This window comes from Vicia villosa, linkage group LG2, assembly GCF_029867415.1.
Source record: "Vicia villosa cultivar HV-30 ecotype Madison, WI linkage group LG2, Vvil1.0, whole genome shotgun sequence".
Classification (NCBI taxonomy): domain Eukaryota; kingdom Viridiplantae; phylum Streptophyta; class Magnoliopsida; order Fabales; family Fabaceae; genus Vicia; species Vicia villosa.
Window position 1 is genome coordinate 20,145,634 of NC_081181.1, and position 13,082 is coordinate 20,158,715.

Sequence of the window (13,082 nt, forward strand, 5' to 3'; positions counted from 1 at the left end):
TAATAATATTAATATAAAAACATTAATCACCCCTAATCCTACTAATAACCTGTTGATGGTAATATTATTAAAACGATATTATTAATTGATGATTTTAATATTAACAATATTTAGATAACTCTAATAATAATAATTAATCACCAGTTAATGATTACATTAATAATAATATTTGGTTAATTTAGAAAAAACCCTAATACATTAATTCTAATATTAATAATGGGGATTAGTAACACCAACAATTCATAGTTAGCAGCAAAAAATATCTTTAAAAAAAAAATATAATAAGAAATGGTTAGATGGTGAAAAACGAAATGGACCCAAAACAAATTGGGCCTCAAGTATTTGCTATTCACACCTCCCTTTTGTTTTAACTAATTTATAAGGGCATTTTATAAGAGATCGAGTTTAATAATAAATATATTAAACCCTGTGGCTCTTAATTTTTAACACCCTTAATAAATCAACAAATGTGACTCGTATCGGGTAAATTTTGGGGTATGACAATAGATGCTAGAACAGTAATCACCATCATGACTGAAAGAATATTGCATTATCATCGAACTCAAGAGAGCTATATGTGGTGAGGAAGACCCACAACACAAATCTTAACCAACTGAGATTCTAACCAGCAGGGAAGTAATTGGGCACAAGGCATTAGAATTACATCAATTTATTTCTCATAATCTCTCTTTCTCTATTGACGAGCAAAAGCCATTGAGAAGAAAATTCCGAGAAGAGATGACACACGATATGAAGCAACAGACTGAGAATGAGAAATGCCTCTGCAAAATACTCTTTATTATCACATGGCAAAAGATTCTGACAAAGTTGCACAAGAATTTTTAGTGCTTTAAGAGATTCGAGCATGTGAATGGCGCAATGCTCAAGATAGACAATGTCTTACTTATCCCTTGATCGGGAGCCCCACGCAATTTCCACATGTGTATAAGTGATGATTATCACTTTGGCTTGCATGTCCAAACTAATCAGAGATAGAATAAATGACCTTTGCAGCTCTTGACATCAAGCACTAGGCACAATCCAACAATGTCTAAATCAAGGGAGTCACAATCTTTTATGGCTTTCAACCTTTTCTCCAATAGATGGAACCTTTTTTCATTTTTCAATAATCGGAAACTTGAAGACTTCAATTTCCAAATTGTTCTCATGATGTGAAGACTCCTTAACAGGAATAGGAACCTCAACAATAATTCAGACATTCTAATTCATAAGAACTTTCCCTGAGATGAAGTTAACATTTGCATTTGGCCTTTGACGAACCTCTCTCAACTCTTCTTGTCTAAGAGAAAAACTTGAATAGCCTCCATACATTGATTCCTGTCAATCCTCATTGTAACACCCTTCTAAACCCCGCGGAAATTTATAAAATAATTCAGAGTAAAACATGAAAACAAGGGTGCCACAATTCCAATTAAAACAAATTATCATAAATCAATTGTCATGCTTTCACTAAGGAACAATTCATCATAATACATAAACATCCCATGTTAACACAGCGGAAATTCACCATACGGATAAGCATAACATCATCTATGCAATATCCCACAGAATTAATACAGTAACAACACAATAGAGTATCATCATAAACTCTAAGCTATCGTTTCCCCCAGTGTTACAATATCAGAGCATGACACCGAACGCTATACTAAACAAACTGACTCATGAGCTAATCCTCACCGAGCCAAAAGCCGCTACTCGCAAATCTGAAATCATCAAAGTAAGGGTGAGTCTCATTCACAATTAACAAATGTTATCGAATCATAAACAATAACACATCATAGTCACATTATTCATCCAATTTCATTATATTCAGATTGTCAGGAAGTACTCATCAACACACAACAACAAATAGAATACATTACCAAGAGGCAACACCATAATTCATCCAAACAAATCATAACCATTACACAATCATCACATGTTATAACATTGGACAATCTTCCATTCATGTTATAATAACACAAGTAACCTAATGCAAATGCAACTATATGCATGTGGTACCAAAATCTGGGATAACCCAACTCACCGATCCACCATCGTCAAGGATACGGCAACACCCACTCACTAATTCCACACAATGGGAATTAGCTACCACTGATCCACCATCGTCAAGGATCAGCCACATAATGATTATGAATGCATGTATCAACCATAACATGCTTATCACCCACATAAATCAACCAAATGGCATAATCATCAACCACCACAATAATCAATAGCCATACACAGTTATGCTATTTCTCAACCACAATAAAATACATATTTTACATCAACAATATATGTATAACAAACGCCAATTACAACCACAACATCATAGCAGGTAAATCATTCATTATACAGTGCAACAACGATAACACCCCTCACAATCGTGTACCAAGTACAACAAAGCAACTCATCAACGACAGAGTATTTACCTCATCATTCCTCAAAACACATGATAACCATATTTACCATGAACAACACCCATTTGCACAATTAACAGAAGCAACCACATTATCACAACATACATCATTGCACATATTCAATTATGCACACAACAACCATTGCACCTCATCAGCTATGCAAAACCAGAATAAACCACATTTGAAGAAAATGATACTTTTTAAAATAAAATCAAGTTGTTATTGTTTTATTCGTTTCATATGGTAGAACATTCAATTTAAGGAACAACGTCCAAAACGGCGTCTAAAACGGACTTACGGTTTGAAAGTTACACATCTTTAACTTTTTACAAGAAAACAGTTATCGCTACAGCACGCGGCGCAACCAAAGTTCGCGGCGCGACCTGAAGCACACAAACACGTTCGCGGCGCCAACCTATGCACGCGGCGCGATGCGAGAAAACAAGTACGCCCTCGCGGCGCGCACCTACCTTCGCGGCGCGAACTGGCAAAAGTCAGAGCTTTCATCGCATTTGACAGCATTACGGGATTTACCCCAAAATCCCCAAAACCAAACCAAGTTATGTTATGAACCTCAAATACCACCATATCAGCCACATACACGTTATAACACAAATATAACACACAAAGAGGATCATTTAATCATCATAATAATCCTATAATCATACAATTCATCAAATCATACAATTCCCCTCAAAATCATCCCAAAACCCCAATCCATTATACAACCAATTGACACAAACAATGCATCTAAATCAGTCCTATTATCTATGATACGATAAAAGATATTAACCGGAAGAGTCCCCCCTTACCTTAGCCAAAGATCTTGATTAGCCCTCTTCCTCTTCTGTTCCTCTTTCACGTATCAGCTTTCCAATCTCTCATCTCCTCTGCTCTGCTTTTCACGTTCCTTTTTCCTTTTTCCCAATTTTCCTTATTTCCTTTATTTTATGAAAACATAAAATAATTAATAACGGGCTTACTCACTTAGCACCCCCATACTACTAATCTCACCATTCCAGCCCAATGGCCCTTAATCCATAATTCTCCAATAATTCAACAAAATACCAAATAATTCTAAATAATAATTTAATTTCCGATTAAATTAAAATTAGAAAATATGGGGTGTTACAACTCTCCCCCACTAAAAGAGTTTTCGTCCTCGAAAACATACCTCAAGTAACCAGCTCGTATAAGAGTCCTCCACCTGACTCTCCAGCTCCCAATTAACATTACCATCGGTCAATCCTCAAAATCCATCTGACATAACCAACAGGAAACATGTTTCATACATTCAAATCCCAGTTCTTACGTCGCATTTGACTATCCAAAGTATACCACTCGCTATAGCTCCAAAAGGTTAACAACAACAGAACATTGAGGTACAACCTATACAATACGCTCAACAGCCGAGTAATACAATTACACAATCTATAGTATGATCACGCTGATCAACACTGCAGTAATGCATACCATCTACCAAACATACCAACCTTAGACATACTCTTCCATCTGAGCGATAAAATAATACTTACACTTTTCACCAACCGCTTCCTTCAAGAAACTCAATACTCATATTCCTATACCATTGAATTCCAATTATCTGACTCCTCTTAAATCACACCAGTAATTATCCAACACGTTACATTCCGCTTTTTCCGCACTACTCTGACTACTCATCACAATCATCTATACCAAATAGATTTCTGAGTTTTACCCGATTCCGACTCTCTTTACTCATTCTTTTCAAGAATCATTCTTCATCATTCATGGTACTAATCTACCATTTAGCAATCCTTACTCGCATCCAACGAAACTAATTCCTGATTTACTTCCTCTATTTAAACATCCTAACCATCAGAACAAGTACACACTCATCAGCCTCAGTATACCATCGCTTACAAAAAAGCTCAACTAAGTCACGCTCTCTACTAAGAATCAAATCAACTCCGTCCTTCATAGAGTGTAATTCCTCATTATATATGGAATTTACAATATCACCTCAATAACAGCACAAAATTATTACAGCATCATATATTATCAATCCTTCATTTTAATTTCGCCGAATACATACTCGTTAACTACGTACAACCGTAATGACATATTCATCATCTCGGAAATTATTCAAAAGAGTTATAATTCTCCGACACGACATCCTTACATCCACTGGATTCTAAATCCAACATATAGATCAATACATATTCTCTATGTAGGCTTCCGACATATTAATTCCTTACTTCTCATAAGTAGTACTCATAACACTACTCCACATCGTATTTTCGCTGCGCGACTCTGATTACCCGTCTTAAGTCATTTGCCCATCATGTCGCACTCTTCCATATTCACCTCTCCATAAGTCCACACAACATAGTGAGTGATTATTCTTCACGGCTTAGTATTCATCACATCTTATACCATTAAGGTAACAAAACAAGTTCATCTCATTTATATGATTTCCGTCTACTACCAACAAGAGATTAAGGGTGATCAAGTCCTCAATTTGTCAATAGATAGTTAAAAATCATATTTAAGCATAAACCGTTGTTACTACATAATAGTGTCCATTTCCGAGTTTGCACCAAACTCATTAACATCGTCATAGTTCAATAATCCACTACGGTGTCCTTCTTCTAGAATATTCTTCCGAAGCTCAAAACATCAGAAACACAAATCCAATCACTCAACCTCATTATATTATTCCCATCGATTCTGAATTCACCGCCTTTACCTTGGTAATTCAAAGTTAACCTATCGATCAACTCAACATCATTTTTCTGACCTTTTCTAATCTCGTCAAGAATACCACTAGTCATCTTTAGCATACCCAAGCTAACACTATTAGAAGTGCCTTCACATACCAACTCAAGTCTCAAAATTGTCCAATTAAATCCAACTCATTCATCATTAGCACCGACATTTTTAAGACTTCTTACGCAACACAATAGCACAACATTTTCCTCCTTAGGATGGTAATTCAAACCAAAATCTTAATCCAAAAAAAAATATACTCTAACCATCTCTGCTGCCTCATATTAAGCCCCTTTCTGATCAAAGAGGTACTTCTACTCTTATGATCACTAAACACTTCGAATCCTGAACCATACAACTAACCTGCAAGACCAATACCACATTCATAACTCGTGGTTTTAATCCAAATTCCATGACATCCTTCGCGTCCAAATATCATTCTACTCGGAATCTCAACGAAGTCTTCCTCACATCAATAGGTGTCAGAAATCTTCTAAAATTCTCCTTTTATACTTATCGTTACTTTGCCATCACAAATACGATTCCAAGAGTTCTAAAGTTTATCCCATCTTTACCACTAATTCACTTTTCACTAAAATCCATCGGCCCTCAAACCATCTTTATTACCGAACATCTCATCGACTTATTCATCAACAACATGTCTTACTCAACTTCGTTTCGAATAATCACGGTAGTAGGCATTCCTATTCAACAAATTTCACGCTTCCTTAACCGAATTCAGAATATCTTCTCATAGGATCACCTCTACTGTATTTATAACTCTCCCATAATGTAGAACATAATCTCTCCTCTTTATAGGTTCAAACGGCACATTAATCCGACACTCGGTACTCAAGATATGAATTTTCCAATTATTGCCCGAAAATGCAACACTGACATCATGCAGCGACACTCTATACGATATATCCAAAACTCCTCAATTGGTAAATTCAATTCTTAAAATTACTCCTCAACAAACCTTCTAATTATTCCTTCGATCCATCCAACACTGACACTGACATCCCGTGCAGCACCAATAAACAAGTCTAGTTATAAGAACAAGAGTAACCGTAACTTCACCTCTTTCCAACGTCATCCTGTCACAATTAAATATGTTACAGCTGCTGCAACTATTTTTATAACAAAGTTCATTTCGTTAGCTTTCCGACGCTTCAATTGGAACTCAATTCGGATGTCCAGAACTCCAGTTATGAATTTTCGAAGTTCCGCAGCTATTCAGCAATTTTCCTGCGTTTTGCTTACGAAAGTCTCTCTCCAAAACTCATTCTCTTCAACTCTATCACATTCCAAACAGCCCCTTATCGTATCTCTTCACTTCCAAACATTCTTATGACTTGAGCAACACATCCTATCGCTGTAACACCCCTCTAAACCCCGCGGAAATTAATAAAATAACTCAGAGTAAAACATGAAAACAAGGGTGCCACAATTCAATTTAAAACAAATCTCATAAATCAATTGTCATGCTTCACTTAGGGGAAAATCATCCATTTAACAAAATCATGTTTCTATACAGCGGAACATTAATCAACAGATAAGCATAACATCGTCTATGCAATATCTCACAAAATTACTCTAATAACAACAAAATAGAGTATCATCATAAACTCTAAACTAGCGTTCCCCCAGTGTTACAATATCAGAGCATGACACCGACGCTATACCAAATAAACTGACTCATGAGCTAATCCTCACCGAGCCAAAAGCCGCTACTCGCCAATCTGAAATCATCAAAGTAAGGGTGAGTCTCATTCACAATTAACAAATGTTATCGAATCATAAACAATAATACATCATAGTCACATTATTCATCCAATTTCATTATATTCAGATTGTCAGGAAGTACTCATCAACACACAACAACAAATAAAATACATTACCGAGAGACAACACCATAATTCATCCAAACAAATCATAACCATTACACAATCATCACATATTATAACATTGGACAATCTTCCATTCATGTTATAATAACACAAGTAACCTAATGCAAATGCAACTATATGCATGTGGTACCAAAATCTGGGATAACCCAACTCACCGACCCACCATCGTCAAGGATACGGCAACACCCACTCACTAATTCCACACAATGGGAATTAGCTACTACTGATCCACCATCGTCAAGGATCAGCCACATAATGATTATGAATGCATGTATCAACCATAACATGCTTATCACCCACATAAATCAACCAAATGTCATAATCATCAACCACCACAATAATCAATAGCCATACACAATTATGCTATTTCTCAACCACAATAGAATACATATTTTACATCAACAATATATGTATAACAACCACCAATTACAACCACAACATCATGACAGGTAAATCATTCATCATACAGTGTAACAACAATAACACCCATTTGCACAATTAACAGAAGCCACCACATTATCACAACATACATCATTGCACATATCCAATTATGCACACCACAGCCATTGCATCTCATCAACTATGCAAAACCAGGATAAACCACATTTGAAGAAAATGATACTTTTTAAAATAAAATTAAGTTATTATTGTTTTACTCATTTCATGTGATAGAGCATTCAATTTAAGGAACAACGTCCCAAACGGCGTCCAAAACGGACTTACGGTTTGAAAGTTACACATCTTTACATTTTTCAAAGAAAACAATTATCGCTACAGCACGCGGCGCCACCCACAGTCCGCGGCGCGTAACGAATAGAAAACACGCCTTCGCGGCGCAAACACAGGTTCGCGGCGCGGAACGAGAAAATTACTCCGCCTTCGCGGCGCGCACCCACCTTCGCGGCGCGAACTGGCAAAAACCAAAGATCTCACATCGATTGACAGCATTACGAGATTCATCCCAAAACCCCCAAAACCCAAATCAAGTTATATCATGAACCTCAAATACCACCATATCAGCCACATACATGTTATAACACAAATATAACACACAAAGAGGATCATTCAATCATCATAACAGCCATATAATCATACAATTCATCACGTCAAACAATTCCCATCAAGATCATCCCAAAACCCCAACCTAACATATAACCAATTGACACAAACAATGCATCTAAATCAGTCCCATCATCTATAATACGATAAAAGATATTAACCGGAAGAGTCCCCCCTTACCTTAGCCAAAAATCTGGACTTTTCCCCTTCTTCTTCATCAAACCCGTAAGCCCTTTTTCCCTCAAATTCAGCAAGAATCTCCCATCTTCAAACTCGCTTATATCCCTCATCGAGAACCTCCCTGACACGAATTAATATATCAAATCGAAGGAAATTTCGTGTAGAATCCGAATCTTCGAGAATTACCTGATTTGGAGTTACGAGCCGAGAGTTATGACCCATTTTGTGAAGGCTGCACCATGAATACGAAAATGGCTTTTGTATATGAGTTCTCTCCTTCTTCCTCTTAGGTTTTCCTCTTTTCTTTTCCAATTTTCTTCTTTTTCTTATTTTATCAAAACATAACATAATTTAGTAATGGGCTTCTTCACACTAACACCCCCACATTACTAACTCCACCAATGGCCCAACACTACATTTTATTATTTCTTCCCACATAATTCCAATAAAATGCTAATTCAAATTAATTAATTTAAAACTTAATTAAATTAATTAAATAATAAATTTTGGGATGTTACAACTCTCCCCCACTAAAAGAGTTTTCGTCCTCGAAAACATACCTCAAGTAACCAGCTCGTATAAGAGTCCTCCACCTGACTCTCCAGCTCCCAATTAACATTACCATCGGTCAATCCTCAAAATCCATCTGACATAACCAACAGGAAACATGTTTCATACATTCAAATCCCAGTTCTTACGTCGCATTTGACTATCCAAAGTATACCACTCGCTATAGCTCCAAAAGGTTAACAACAACAGAACATTGAGGTACAACCTATACAATACGCTCAACAGCCGAGTAATACAATTACACAATCTATAGTATGATCACGCTGATCAACACTGCAGTAATGCATACCATCTACCAAACATACCAACCTTAGACATACTCTTCCATCTGAGCGATAAAATAATACTTACACTTTTCACCAACCGCTTCCTTCAAGAAACTCAATACTCATATTCCTATACCATTGAATTCCAATTATCTGACTCCTCTTAAATCACACCAGTAATTATCCAACACGTTACATTCCGCTTTTTCCGCACTACTCTGACTACTCATCACAATCATCTATACCAAATAGATTTCTGAGTTTTACCCGATTCCGACTCTCTTTACTCATTCTTTTCAAGAATCATTCTTCATCATTCATGGTACTAATCTACCATTTAGCAATCCTTACTCGCATCCAACGAAACTAATTCCTGATTTACTTCCTCTATTTAAACATCCTAACCATCAGAACAAGTACACACTCATCAGCCTCAGTATACCATCGCTTACAAAAAAGCTCAACTAAGTCACGCTCTCTACTAAGAATCAAATCAACTCCGTCCTTCATAGAGTGTAATTCCTCATTATATATGGAATTTACAATATCACCTCAATAACAGCACAAAATTATTACAGCATCATATATTATCAATCCTTCATTTTAATTTCGCCGAATACATACTCGTTAACTACGTACAACCGTAATGACATATTCATCATCTCGGAAATTATTCAAAAGAGTTATAATTCTCCGACACGACATCCTTACATCCACTGGATTCTAAATCCAACATATAGATCAATACATATTCTCTATGTAGGCTTCCGACATATTAATTCCTTACTTCTCATAAGTAGTACTCATAACACTACTCCACATCGTATTTTCGCTGCGCGACTCTGATTACCCGTCTTAAGTCATTTGCCCATCATGTCGCACTCTTCCATATTCACCTCTCCATAAGTCCACACAACATAGTGAGTGATTATTCTTCACGGCTTAGTATTCATCACATCTTATACCATTAAGGTAACAAAACAAGTTCATCTCATTTATATGATTTCCGTCTACTACCAACAAGAGATTAAGGGTGATCAAGTCCTCAATTTGTCAATAGATAGTTAAAAATCATATTTAAGCATAAACCGTTGTTACTACATAATAGTGTCCATTTCCGAGTTTGCACCAAACTCATTAACATCGTCATAGTTCAATAATCCACTACGGTGTCCTTCTTCTAGAATATTCTTCCGAAGCTCAAAACATCAGAAACACAAATCCAATCACTCAACCTCATTATATTATTCCCATCGATTCTGAATTCACCGCCTTTACCTTGGTAATTCAAAGTTAACCTATCGATCAACTCAACATCATTTTTCTGACCTTTTCTAATCTCGTCAAGAATACCACTAGTCATCTTTAGCATACCCAAGCTAACACTATTAGAAGTGCCTTCACATACCAACTCAAGTCTCAAAATTGTCCAATTAAATCCAACTCATTCATCATTAGCACCGACATTTTTAAGACTTCTTACGCAACACAATAGCACAACATTTTCCTCCTTAGGATGGTAATTCAAACCAAAATCTTAATCCAAAAAAAAATATACTCTAACCATCTCTGCTGCCTCATATTAAGCCCCTTTCTGATCAAAGAGGTACTTCTACTCTTATGATCACTAAACACTTCGAATCCTGAACCATACAACTAACCTGCAAGACCAATACCACATTCATAACTCGTGGTTTTAATCCAAATTCCATGACATCCTTCGCGTCCAAATATCATTCTACTCGGAATCTCAACGAAGTCTTCCTCACATCAATAGGTGTCAGAAATCTTCTAAAATTCTCCTTTTATACTTATCGTTACTTTGCCATCACAAATACGATTCCAAGAGTTCTAAAGTTTATCCCATCTTTACCACTAATTCACTTTTCACTAAAATCCATCGGCCCTCAAACCATCTTTATTACCGAACATCTCATCGACTTATTCATCAACAACATGTCTTACTCAACTTCGTTTCGAATAATCACGGTAGTAGGCATTCCTATTCAACAAATTTCACGCTTCCTTAACCGAATTCAGAATATCTTCTCATAGGATCACCTCTACTGTATTTATAACTCTCCCATAATGTAGAACATAATCTCTCCTCTTTATAGGTTCAAACGGCACATTAATCCGACACTCGGTACTCAAGATATGAATTTTCCAATTATTGCCCGAAAATGCAACACTGACATCATGCAGCGACACTCTATACGATATATCCAAAACTCCTCAATTGGTAAATTCAATTCTTAAAATTACTCCTCAACAAACCTTCTAATTATTCCTTCGATCCATCCAACACTGACACTGACATCCCGTGCAGCACCAATAAACAAGTCTAGTTATAAGAACAAGAGTAACCGTAACTTCACCTCTTTCCAACGTCATCCTGTCACAATTAAATATGTTACAGCTGCTGCAACTATTTTTATAACAAAGTTCATTTCGTTAGCTTTCCGACGCTTCAATTGGAACTCAATTCGGATGTCCAGAACTCCAGTTATGAATTTTCGAAGTTCCGCAGCTATTCAGCAATTTTCCTGCGTTTTGCTTACGAAAGTCTCTCTCCAAAACTCATTCTCTTCAACTCTATCACATTCCAAACAGCCCCTTATCGTATCTCTTCACTTCCAAACATTCTTATGACTTGAGCAACACATCCTATCGCTGTAACACCCCTCTAAACCCCGCGGAAATTAATAAAATAACTCAGAGTAAAACATGAAAACAAGGGTGCCACAATTCAATTTAAAACAAATCTCATAAATCAATTGTCATGCTTCACTTAGGGGAAAATCATCCATTTAACAAAATCATGTTTCTATACAGCGGAACATTAATCAACAGATAAGCATAACATCGTCTATGCAATATCTCACAAAATTACTCTAATAACAACAAAATAGAGTATCATCATAAACTCTAAACTAGCGTTCCCCCAGTGTTACAATATCAGAGCATGACACCGACGCTATACCAAATAAACTGACTCATGAGCTAATCCTCACCGAGCCAAAAGCCGCTACTCGCCAATCTGAAATCATCAAAGTAAGGGTGAGTCTCATTCACAATTAACAAATGTTATCGAATCATAAACAATAATACATCATAGTCACATTATTCATCCAATTTCATTATATTCAGATTGTCAGGAAGTACTCATCAACACACAACAACAAATAAAATACATTACCGAGAGACAACACCATAATTCATCCAAACAAATCATAACCATTACACAATCATCACATATTATAACATTGGACAATCTTCCATTCATGTTATAATAACACAAGTAACCTAATGCAAATGCAACTATATGCATGTGGTACCAAAATCTGGGATAACCCAACTCACCGACCCACCATCGTCAAGGATACGGCAACACCCACTCACTAATTCCACACAATGGGAATTAGCTACTACTGATCCACCATCGTCAAGGATCAGCCACATAATGATTATGAATGCATGTATCAACCATAACATGCTTATCACCCACATAAATCAACCAAATGTCATAATCATCAACCACCACAATAATCAATAGCCATACACAATTATGCTATTTCTCAACCACAATAGAATACATATTTTACATCAACAATATATGTATAACAACCACCAATTACAACCACAACATCATGACAGGTAAATCATTCATCATACAGTGTAACAACAATAACACCCATTTGCACAATTAACAGAAGCCACCACATTATCACAACATACATCATTGCACATATCCAATTATGCACACCACAGCCATTGCATCTCATCAACTATGCAAAACCAGGATAAACCACATTTGAAGAAAATGATACTTTTTAAAATAAAATTAAGTTATTATTGTTTTACTCATTTCATGTGATAGAGCATTCAATTTAAGGAACAACGTCCCAAACGGCGTCCAAAACGGA